The following is an 11,817-nucleotide window of genomic DNA, read 5'->3' as shown; positions in this document are numbered from 1 at the left end:
GTATGATTCACCAATTATACCAAGCCAGGTGCTAATGATCATCAATTTCATCTGCAGGTTGAAACACGGCCATTAACTGAAATAGAAACAGCTGTGTAACGGCTACACGGGTCAAATTCCAAACAAATTTTCTTTAGAAAATCGGAAATTTCATGTGTTTTGTAATCCGATGGCGCCACCATTGATTTTGAAATTCGACCAACTAAGCCTTCAATTTATCTTCATGTTGCTACAGAAAAGAATTTTCATGGCCAAGAATTTTCTTTTCTTTCCATGCTCATTTCATTTTCAGTTAAATTTCTCATACAATTTTCCCATCATTGATTAGAAATTTGTTCATTTTTCAAAAAATTTTCAACATTTTTGATCACTCAAATTCGATGGTCACTCGAAAAGCAGCCCACTAATGGTGTGAAATTCAAATGAAAATTCTTAGAACAGATTTTTGAACGAAAACTGTTTTTTTGAAATTCGACCCATGCTTAATGCAGGCCATCTATGGGTCTAATTCTGAACAAATTTTCTTTAGAAAATTAGAAATTTTGTGCATTTTGGTATCTGATGGTGCCAGCATTGATTTTGAAATTCGACCAACCAAGCCTTCAGTTTCACCTCATGTTGTTAAAGGAAAGAATTTTAGTGGCTGGGAATCTTTTCTTTCCAGGTCACATCTCATGCTTTTTTATTTTTCAATTATATTTTTTGCACGATTCTCCCATCATTGATAAGAAATTAGTTGGTTTTTCAAAAAATTTCCAACATGCCCGATCGCTCAAATTCGATGGCCGCATGAAAATTGGCCAATGCTGCGGCCCCACTAATGGTGCAAAATTTGAACGAAAATTCTTAGTTACGATTTTGTAAAGAAAATTCTTTGGGCGTTTGACCCATGTATGGCCTGCATAAGTTCACCCAAAAAAAATAAATAAATAAAAACACATCTTTTTGCAGGTAAAAAAAAAAAACAACCTGCATTTATTTTTTTATTGTGACCCTGTACAGCATTGCACCTGCAATCAGCAGATCGTGGGTGCAATGCAGAGCTCTTGTGGATTGTCAGTGTCAGCCGCTCGTATCTCGTACAGACAGGCAGTTATTCAAGAAGAATCAATGAACTACAGTGGATATGAAAAGTCTACACACCCCTGTTAAAATGTCAGGTTTCTGTGATGTAAAAAAATGAGACAAAGATAAATCATTTTAGAACTTTTTCCACCTTTAACCACTTGCCCTCCAGAGGATTTACCCCCAGGCTATTTGTTGTGTTATGGTGCTGCATTACTTTAACTGACAATTCGGCGGTCATGCAACGCTGCACCCAAAAGGGGTCCAACCCAATACTAGCAAGGAGCACCTAATAAAGTAGCCAGAGAGAGTGTGTGTGTATATATATATAAAATGTTTCTAGCAAAAACAAAATGCTTGTAAAAAAATAATTTTTACATGGATGAGAGAAATGTCAGGATTGCCCTAGGGATCAAGTGACTATTATTATTAATAATAATAATAACAATAATGCTAATAACTACATAATAATAACAATAATGCTATTAATAAATACTTTTTTTATTATTATTAATAATAATAATGCTATTAATAAATACTTTTTTTATTATTAATAATAATAATGCTATTAATAAATACATTGGTTTTTATTATTATTATTATTATTATTATTATGTTACACCTCACTGGTTCTTATTTCTGCATCTAAGTGGAGAAATTCAGTAGGGAGGGGTGATAGAGAAACATGTCTAAAGCATATGTCAGCTAATAAGTCAGCTGCTAAAATGGAATGTGAAGTTGGCAAAGTATGACTTTACTAACTGGTGTCTGAATTCCTGAAGAACCTTAACAGGATTTCTAGTTGGTGAATTATATCTGATTTTCACCTTAATGGGCTTTGGTGGGAGATTAAAAAATGTTGAATTTTTGCCAACATCTGGTTTATTCTTTAGGAGTAAAAATGCTTGTTTGAAAATTTTTTTTCTCTAGCTCCGTCTAACAGAGGTTACACCTAATTTTTCAGTGAAAATATATATATTTTTTTTTCAATAAATAAAGAGAACACACAAAACAACATAATAAAGTGCAGGGGTCAAGATAAGTAACATACAAAACAATATAATAGAGTGCACGGGTCAGGATAAATAACATACAAAACAACATAATAGAGTGCAGGGGTCAGGAAAGGTAACACACAAAACAACATAATAGAGTGCAGGGGTCAGGATAAATAACATACAAAACAACATAATAGAGTGCAGGGGTCAGGAAATGTAACACACAAAACAATATAATAGAGTGCACGGGTCAGGATAAATAACATACAAAACAATATAATAGAGTGCACGGGTCAGGAAAGGTAACACACAAAACAATATAATAGAGTGCACGGGTCAGGAAAGGTAACACACAAAACAATATAATAGAGTGCACGGGTCAGGAAATGTAACACACAAAACAATATAATAGAGTGCACGGGTCAGGATAAATAACATACAAAACAATATAATAGAGTGCACGGGTCAGGAAAGGTAACACACAAAACAATATAATAGAGTGCACGGGTCAGGATAAATAACATACAAAACAACATAATAGAGTGCACGGGTCAGGAAAGGTAACACACAAAACAATATAATAGAGTGCACGGGTCAGGAAAGGTAACACACAAAACAATATAATAGAGTGCACGGGTCAGGAAAGGTAACACACAAAACAATATAATAGAGTGCACGGGTCAGGAAAGGTAACACACAAAACAATATAATAGAGTGCACGGGTCAGGAAAGGTAACACACAAAACAATGTAATAGAGTGCACGGGTCAGGATAAATAACATACAAAACAACATAATAGAGTGCAGGGGTCAGGAAAGGTAACACACAAAACAACATAATAGAGTGCAGGGGTCAGGAAAGGTAACACACAAAACAACATAATAGAGTGCACGGGCCAGGATAACATACAAAACAACATAATGTACAGTATATAGTGCAGGGGTCAGGATACCCTTTAAGGAGCTTACAATCTAAGGTCCCTAACTCACATTCATACACACACTAGGGCCAATTTAGACAGGAGCCAATTAACCTACCAGCATGTCTTTGGAGTGTGGGAGGAAATCGGAGTACCCGGAGGAACCCCACGCAGGCACAGGGAGAACATGGAAACTCCAGGTAGGTAGTGCCGTGGTTGGGATTCCAAACAACGGCCCTAGTACTGCCAAGTGGAATTGCTAACCATTTAACCACTGTGCTGCCCATTAACCCTTTGATTGCCCCAGGTGTTAACCCCTTCCTGCCCAGTGTCATTAGTACAGTGTCAGTGCTTTTTATTAGCACTATTCACTGTATTGGTGTCATTGGGATGTCAGTGACAGTTAGTCAGTTCCCACCCAGTGTCAGAATGCCCGCCGCAGTCCCACAATAAGTTGCTGATCGCCGCCATTACTAGTATAAAAAAATAATCACTGTATAAGTGTCATTGGGTTGTCAGTGACACCAAATCAGTTCCCCCCAGTGTCAGACTGCCCACTGCAGTCCCACTATAAGTCGATGATTGCCGCCATTACTAGTAAAAATTAAAAACAATCCCAGTATCTATACCGCCATTTGTAAACGCTATAACTTTCACGTAAACCAATTAATTTACACGTATTGGGATTTTTTTTTAGCAAAGACATGTCGCAGAAATTTTGGCCTAAATTTATGACGGAATTTGTTTCTTTAAACATTTTTTACTGGACATGTTTAACAGCAAAAAGTCCAAAATACTGTTTTTCTTTTTCAAAATTGTCGGTCTTTTTTTGCTTACAGCGCAAAAATAAAAAATGCAGAGGTGATAAAATATGACTGAAAGAAAGCTCTATTTGTGGGGAAAAAAAGGTCATAAATTTAAATTGTGTACAGTGTTGCATGACTGCGCAACTGTCAGTTAAAGAAACGCAGCGCTGAATCGCAAAAAAAATGGCCTGGTCAGGAAGGGGGGGAAATCCTCTGCAGGGTAACAGAAACTTTCTAGTAGATACGTATGTCAGTATATCACAACAGATCTATTATATCCTGATTAACTCTTTAACCTTTCTGGCGGCAGTATTCATAATAGAAACTAAAGGAACATGATATTATAGGGTGGATATCCAGGGCTGTTCAGCACGTACGGCTCAGTGAATCTTGCTGTTCTGTGCGGGGCCTTTAGGTGTCACTTCCATGACAGTAAAGGGAAGCAGGAAGAGGAAAGGAGTCACATACACGGCCTACGCTGGGCGTGCTGGTGAGTGAAATCCACAAACAAGGCCGTGCAGCATGATTAGAGGAAAGAGCAGACATTGCACTTGATTCGTGTCCTTCCTGAACAATCCCATTGAGGAAGGCTCGGTGGACAAAGACACATTTCAAATGCTGAGTAGGTCTTCCATTCACACCGACTTGCATGGGGAAGATCAGCAAGCATATCCCCTGTACATAAACCCTGGATTGAGCACTTATTATTATTATTCAGGATTTATATAGTGCCAACAGTTTGCTCAGCACTTTACAATATAAAGGGAGACAATACAGCAACAATACAGTTCAATACAAGAGGGTTAGGAGGGCCCTGATCCTTGGAGCTTACAATCTAAAAGGGAGGGGCAAGTGATACAAAAGGTAGTAACTGTGGGGGATGAACTGATAGGAGAAACAAAAGATTTGGTTATTAGCTGAAGGCGGGATAGGCTTCCCTGAAGAGATAGGTTTTCAGAGATCTCCTAAAAATTAGTAGGCTATAGTCAGATAGATTGGAGTAGAGAGTTCCAGAGGATGGGTTAGGCTCCTGGAGAAGTCCTGGAGACAAGTATGGAAGGAGGAGACAAGGGAGGTAGAGAACAGAAGGCCATGGGAGGAGCGGAGAGTACGGTTTGGGTGTTATTTGGAGACAAGATTGGTGATGTAATTTGGAGAAATGTTATAAATGGTTTTATATGTTATTGTTAATGTTTTGAATTTTATCCGTTGGGCAATGGGAAGCCAGTGGAGGGATTGGCAGAGAGGGATGGCGGATACGGAACGGTTAGTAAGGTGGATGAGTCTGGCAGCAGCGTTCATGATAGACTGAAGAATTCCTGGAGACGAGCATGGGAGAAGGAGACAATAAATTACTATTATTATACAGGATTTATATAGCGCCGACAGTTTGCTCAGTGCTTTACAATATAACAGGAGACAATACAGCAACAATACAGTTCAATACAAGAGGGATAGGAGGGTCCTAATCCTTGGAGCTTACAATCTAAAAGGGAGGGGATGGTGGTACAAAAGGTAATAACTGTGGGGGATGGACTGGTAGAAGATTTGGTTATTAGCTGAAAGTGGGATAGGCTTCCCAGAAGAGATAGGTTTTCAGAGATCGCCTAAAAGTAGGCTATAGTCAGATAGATTGGAGTAGAGAGTTCCAGAGGATGGGGGAGGCTCTGGAGAAGTCCTGGAGACAAGCATGGGATGAGGAGACAAGAGAGCTAGAGAACAGGAGGCCATGGGAGGAGCGGAGAGTATGGTTCGGGTGATATTTGGAGACAAGATCAGTGATATAATTTGGAGCAGAGTTATAAATGGCTTTATATGTTATTGTTAATGTTTTGAATTTTATCCGTTGGGCAATCAGAAGCCAGTGGAGGGATTGGCAGAGAGGGGTGGCAGATACAGAACAGTTAGTAAGCGGCAGCATTCATGATAGACTGAAGAGGGGATAGCCTGCGATGAGGTAGGCCAATGAGGAGGGAGTTACAATAGTCAAGGCGGGATATAACAAGGAAGTGGATAAGTTGCTTAGTGGTTTCCGAGGTTAGGAACGGTCGTATCTTGGAGATGTTGCGGAGGTGAAGTCTACACGATTTGGACAGTGATTGGATTTGGGGCTGAAAGGATGGATGGGAGTCTAGGATTACACCTAGTACCCTGGCGTGAGGGGAGGGACTGATGGTTGTGTTATTGATCTTGATGGAGAAGTCAGGGGAGGGGGCACAGGCTGGAGGGAATAGTATGAGCTCCATTTTGGAAAGATTGAGTTTGAGGAAGTGGAGTGACATCCATGCCGATATGTCACTTAGTAGGTTAGTAATGCGAGTGGAGACTGAAGGGGTGAGGTGAGGAGTAGAAAGATAGATTTGTTTACATTGGGTACACAAATATGTGGCTCCTTGGTGCCAAGGCCCAGCCACCAAGAGCCCACATATTTACGTGCACTTGGCGCCACATGGTTAAAATTGCAAGTAGGAACACTCGTTCCTGAAATGTGATTTCTGCATGGGGCCTGATAAGTTACTAGACAAGTTGTACGCATCTAAATGCGAGTACCTAGGTGCGTATTTTACGCATGATCTTCTGCTTTTTCTGCCAGAAAAAAACCTGTGTTCCATGCAGAAAATATGCATACGCCCCATGTGAATAAACCCTCATTACAAACAGTCTACAAACAAAAATGTGCATCGCTTTTACAAAAAAAGTAGGACAACGCTGCATCTAAGGCTGTACATACCTGCAGATTTTACACCTGTACCCACATAAAAGAAAAATATATTTGAAATATATTTTAAAAATATTCTTCCCAAATATATTGACATATATTTGAAATGCTACAATTTTGGCCATATTCAATATATTTCAATAACTATATACATATATTCTGCATGTTGAAATGCGTTTTTATTACAAAATATATGACAAATATTTTTAAAAATACGTTTCAAATACACTGTATGTCTTTAAAAATACAAATCTACATTTTTGTAATGCATTTACAAATATATGTAAAAATATATGTTAAAATTACTTTTTTATATGTAAAAAAAAACTGAATATATTTAAAAAAATATATTTTTAACAATATTTTTCGAATATATTGTAATATATAAAAAACGCATTTCAACATGCAGAGTATATATATATATATATTGATATATATTGAATACGGCCAAAATTGTAGCATTTCAAATATAGGTCAATATATTTGGGAAGAATATTTTTTAAATATATTTTAGATATATTTTTCTTCCATATGGGAAAGCACATATACGCATATGCACTAGAAGGATTTTATGCGACATAATTGTACATACTTTAGATGCATATTTTATGCAGGATCTTCTGTTAGCTCTACAAGCAAAAACCTGCACAAAATATACATAGTTTCGTATGATTGAACGCTCATGCATAGATCTGCGTCTAGAAACAAAAATGTGCGCTATGTTCAGCAGTGTACAAAATAGTAGGACACAGCTAAGTCTGGGGTCATACATATGTGCAGATTTTATGCATGTATGTGTCTAAACACGTATGTGCATACACACATCAAATCTTACAAAGAATTATAGCATTCATACGTGTCTAATAATAAGTACTGTAGGTGTGTATTTTAGGCAGGATCTGTCTACAAAAACTGCATTCCATGTAGAAAATACGCATATGCCCGTGTGATTGAGCCCTCGGTGGGACGTCTACTGACTGAAGTGTGCACCGCATTTTGCACCTTATACATACATTGAATCACTTTCTCATCTGACATTTTGATGTTGTAATTCCCTTTTTTTCCATGAGATGGCACATGGAGTTATGGTACAGTATGTGGTTAACATGCGTTTACTAGATATTATGGTTCATTTTAATTCTAAGGATGTGGTTGTTTAAACTGATATATATATTTGATAACCTGTGCAGAAGATACAGATAGACGTGCTATTATATCTTCATATATTTTGTATATTATCTCTTCGTGTGAATTATTGAATAACCTTTACTAGAGGGCATGCTTCAAAAAAGATTAGCCTTAAATCAGATCTGGGAAAATTGCTGCCCTTTGGCCTCATCCGACCCCTTGGCGGTCCCTATTAGGTCCTTGGGCCACATCCAGCCCCTTGACTGTCCATATCCAACCCTTGGGCAACATCCAGCACCTTGGCTGTCCCTATTAGGTCCTTGGGCCACATCCAGCCCTTTGGCTGTTCCTTTCGGGCCCTTGAGCCACATCCGGCCCCTTGGCTGTCCATATCCAGCCCTTGGGCCACATCCAGCACCTTGGCTGTCCCTATTAAGCCCCTGGGCCACATCCAGCCCTTTGACTGTCCCTATCTAGCCTTTGAGCCACATCCGGCCCCTTCGCTGTCCATATCCAGCCCTTGGGCCTCATCCAGCCCCTTGGCTGTCCCTATTAGGTCCTTGGGTCACATCCAGCCCTTTGACTGTCCCTATCTAGCCCTAGAGCTACATCCGGCCCCTTCGTTGTCCATATCCAGCCCTTAGGCCACATCCAGCACCTTGGCTGTCCCTATTAAGCCCTTGGGCCACATCCAGCCCTTTGACTGTCCCTATCTAGCCTTTGAGCCACATCCGGCCCCTTCGCTGTCCATATCCAGCCCTTGGGCCTCATCCGGCCCCTTGGCTGTCCCTATTAGGTCCTTGGGTCACATCCAGCCCTTTGACTGTCCCTATCTAGCCCTTGAGCCACATCCGGCCCCTTCGTTGTCCATATCCAGCCCTTAGGCCACATCCAGCACCTTGGCTGTCCCTATTAAGCCCTTGGGCCACATCCAGCCTTTTGACTGTCCCTATCTAGCCCTAGAGCCACATCCGGTCCCTATATTGGTCGCCACTGTACCCATGCACTTCTCCACTGATCACCACTTCAGTAGAGACTGCCACTTTTCCAACAAGTTTCTCTAGTGCTTGGCCCTTCATCTGGTTTCTTCACTCTACCCCCACACTTCTTCACTGTCTGGCAGTGTCACGTTGTATGCAGAGTACTCTTCCACTGCCTGTATTGTATACTTCACTAACTGCCACCAGGATTTTGATAGGTCAGATCCTATCCATAAGGACAAAGAAGTGGGCTGGGCAGATGTTTGGACCGATACAGCTCTCCTATGTCACACATTTGTCAGTCTTGTCCTCCAAGTGTGGCCTTTGTTGTACTGGCACATAATTTGTGTGCCTATGTCATAAAACAGGGATATAGGCCAGTCATTCACTTCAATCTGATGCTGACGTATAACTGTGAGAACCCAAATACTATAGGATACCATTGGTAGACAGGCCTTAAGTTCTTCAACTTTTCACCAAAGCATTACGGTAGTGCACCGGCCCTTGGTACCTGTTTCCAGACATGCAACAGCAAACTCACTCTGCTCTATACTTAAAGAGTAACTCCACTTTTGTTGAGAAACGAAAAACATTCCCCTCTAGGTAATCAATGTACATTGTAAGGATATGAACAAATTTGTTGCACATTCCTACCTGTTTCTGCTCTGAAGGAATAGTTGTTTATTTCACCATGTCCTTTTCAGACAGATTCTAAATGGGAGAGTCTGGTTCATTATAATCACCTGGTGCACTCTGTGTACTAATGAGGAAAGTTGCAGTGTCTGCATCCCTTTAGAAGTAGTTAACCCTTAGGGAGTATCTCCCCAAAACTGAAATTTCTGTTGCAGAGGATGCCTAAAATCTGACTTGTATTTTAGTGCAGACTTCTGTGAAAATCAATGAGCCAATCACACAAGGAAATTATATTTTTGGAGGCATTCTTTGCATCAGCAGTGTACAAAACGCTTCCAGGTTGCCATATTGCATTCAATTTTTACAGAAAATTACAATGGCTGCAGATTGAAATGGAATGGTAATTTTTAATAACATAACTATATATGGCTTGAGTACAGGGGCGGACCAGGGGCGGACTGACCATTTGGAAACTCAGGCACTACCCGAGGGCCCGGGGTCAGTAGGGGGTCCCATGAGATGCCCTGGTAGCTTTTTCATAGGCTTTTTTGAGGTCTATTTCCACTGGGGTGGACTGACAACTCATGGGGCCCCCGGGCAATTGGGGATCATGGGGCCCCTGTGTCCTTGCACACTCAAAACACACCCAAAAAAGCCTATAAAAAGGTACCAGGGGCATTTTATGGGGCCTGCTAGTAATCCCTGGCCCTCGAGTAGTGCCCGAGTGCTCGAATGGTCAGTCTGCCCCTGCTTGAGTAGCTATTGTATATGCTATATATTTTTTTTTTTTATACAAAAGTAAAGTTACCCCTTAAGTAACAATATACAATCTGAAAAATGAAAGTGATGCAATAGATGTTTGCAGTTTTTGTGATAATTTGGGAGTGTAACCTACTTACAACTGATTGCACGTTGTATATAATTCTTCTACAGATAATGGAAAAAAATAAACATCAGCAAGGCGAAAGCATCCTGAAGGCTGCTGATTATGGATCAAAAGTTGCAACTAAGGAACAAGAGGATTCCCAAGTCCCTCCAAAGTCTGAAGACAGTGCACCCCAACTACAGATGGGGGAAAAGAAAGTGGACGATATGAGATTCATGATCACATGTACAAACTGGTACTGAGGAACCCCATTCTATAAAGAGTTATTGTGGAATATTATTTGTTTAACGTTCTATGGTGAAGCCTGCTATGAAGACTCAAAAGGATCGAGTGTAAAATTGCCAAATGTATATAAAAAGTACTGAATATCATTCTTGCTGTTTGTCTGCTGTCTAAAGGTTCCAAAGAACAAACCTTTTTTGTTTTCTATAGAGTGGGTAAGAGAACCTCTTTCAGTGTGTAGCGCCCCTCCTGCATAAGGTAGAGAAGTGGCAGGGAGAAGGCTAGCATTTACCTCTTGGTGATCCATGGCCACAGTGGAGAGCATCACGTGACAGAGAAGGGCACCAGTCACTTTAGTATTTGCAAGTTTTATTGCTTCAGTTTAACAGGGAGAGAAGGATAGAGCTAGGTCTCCATTAGCATTGAGGGCTTCCAGAATCCTTTAGCACAAGATAGTACCAGGATCCCCGGAGGGCAGTCACCGATCCATTCTAGCAGACCACCATTGGATTCTTCCACCTTAGAAACACCCTTTTCGACCAGGTATGGCAGCTTAAAGAATTCTGTGCTAGGTTCTATAGGACCACACTGCACAACAATTTGCACACATCCTCCCCAGGCTGAAGCCCAGTGGAAATAGACCTCAACAGGTCAGCAGACATCTATAAGGATCTTCTACAATGGAAACACACCCTCCTTGACCATGCAAGGCAGCTTAAAGACGTCTGTGCTAGGCTTCCTAGCACTCAGATCCACACATCACACCTCACAACAATTTGTACATATCCTCCCCAGGCCGAAGCCTAGAGAAAATAGACCTCACCAGGCCAGCAGACATCTATCAGGCTCTTCCACCTTGGAAGCATACCCTCCTCGACTACACAGGGCAACTTAAAGAATTCTGCTCTAGGCTTCCTAGCACTCAGGTCCACACATCACAACAATTTGTACATATCCTCCCCAGGCCAAAGACTCCCCAGGAAATAGACCATTTGTACATATCCTCCCCAGGCCAAAGACTCCCCAGGAAATAGACCTCAACAGGTCAGCAGGCATCTGTAAGGATCTTCCTACCTCAACAGGTCAGCAGACATCTATAAGGATCTTCTACAATGGAAACACACCCTCCATGACCACGCAGGGCAACTTAAAGACGTCTGTGCTAGGCTTCCTAGCACTCAGATCCACACATCACAACAATTTGTACATATACTCCCCAGGCCGAAGCCTGGAGAAAATGGACCTCACCACGCCAGCAGACATCCATCAGGCTCTTCCACCTTGGAAGCATACCCTCCTCGACCACACAGGGCAACTTAAAGAATTCTGTGCTAGGCTTCATAGCACGCAGGCCCACACAGCATAACAATTTGCATATATCCTCCCAGACCAAAGCCCAGGTTATTCTCAAAGCTTTTATAGCCTATCCCAGCTATAAGCACCACTGCAGGAAACTACTAG

General features: G+C 41.0%; 1 long non-coding RNA gene across 1 annotated transcript; it reads left to right on the top strand.

Moving 5' to 3' along the window:
- The first annotated feature begins 4,270 nt into the window (after positions 1-4,270).
- Positions 4,271-10,505, top strand: LOC149463867 (uncharacterized). Its single transcript, XR_016312374.1, has 2 exons — positions 4,271-4,410; positions 10,182-10,505. It is a non-coding gene; the product is annotated as an uncharacterized LOC149463867 (long non-coding RNA).
- Positions 10,506-11,817: the final 1,312 nt, after the last annotated feature.

This window comes from Staurois parvus, unplaced genomic scaffold (assembly GCF_062004578.1).
Source record: "Staurois parvus isolate SC_StPar_1 unplaced genomic scaffold, SC_StPar_1.0 ptg000151l, whole genome shotgun sequence".
Taxonomy (NCBI): Eukaryota; Metazoa; Chordata; class Amphibia; order Anura; family Ranidae; genus Staurois; species Staurois parvus.
Note: the sequence above shows the minus strand (reverse complement) of the source record. Positions and strands in the feature narration are given on the sequence as shown.